Raw genomic sequence first — 656 nt, 5'->3', positions numbered from 1 at the left:
ACGGTGGCTCACACCTGTACTCCCAGCACCTCGGACGGTGGCTCACACCTGTACTCCCAGCACCTTGGACGGTGGTCCACACCTGTACTCCCAGCACCTTGGACGGTGGCTCACACCTGTACTCTCAGCACCTTGGACGGTGGTCCACACCTGTACTCCCAGCACTTGGACGGTGGCTCACACCTGTACTCCCAGCACTTGGACGGTGGTCCACACCTGTACTCCCAGCACCTTGGACGGTGGCTCACACCTGTACTCCCAGCACCTTGGACGGTGGCTCACACCTGTACTCCCAGCACTTGGACGGTGGCTCACACCTGTACTCCCAGCACCTTGGATGGTGGCTCACACCTGTACTCCCAGCACCTTGGATGGTGGTCCACACCTGTACTCCCAGCACCTTGGGAGGCCAAGGCAGGCAGATTTCTTGAGGTCAGGAGTTTGAAACCAGCCTGGCCAACATGGTGAAACCCTATTTCTGCCAAAAAACACAAAACTTAGCCGGCTGTGGTGGGGTGCACCTGTAGCCCCGGCTACTGGGAAGACTGAGGTGGGACAATCGCTTGAACCGGGAGGCGGAGGTTGCAGTGAGCCGAGACTGCACCACTGCGCACCATCCTGGGGGACAGAGCAAGGCTGGGTCTCATCTCAAAAAA

This window comes from Cebus imitator, unplaced genomic scaffold, assembly GCF_001604975.1.
Source record: "Cebus imitator isolate Cc_AM_T3 unplaced genomic scaffold, Cebus_imitator-1.0 Scaffold444, whole genome shotgun sequence".
Taxonomy (NCBI): Eukaryota; Metazoa; Chordata; class Mammalia; order Primates; family Cebidae; genus Cebus; species Cebus imitator.
The sequence above is the reverse complement of the archived record's forward strand: the minus strand, read 5'-3'. Positions refer to the sequence as shown.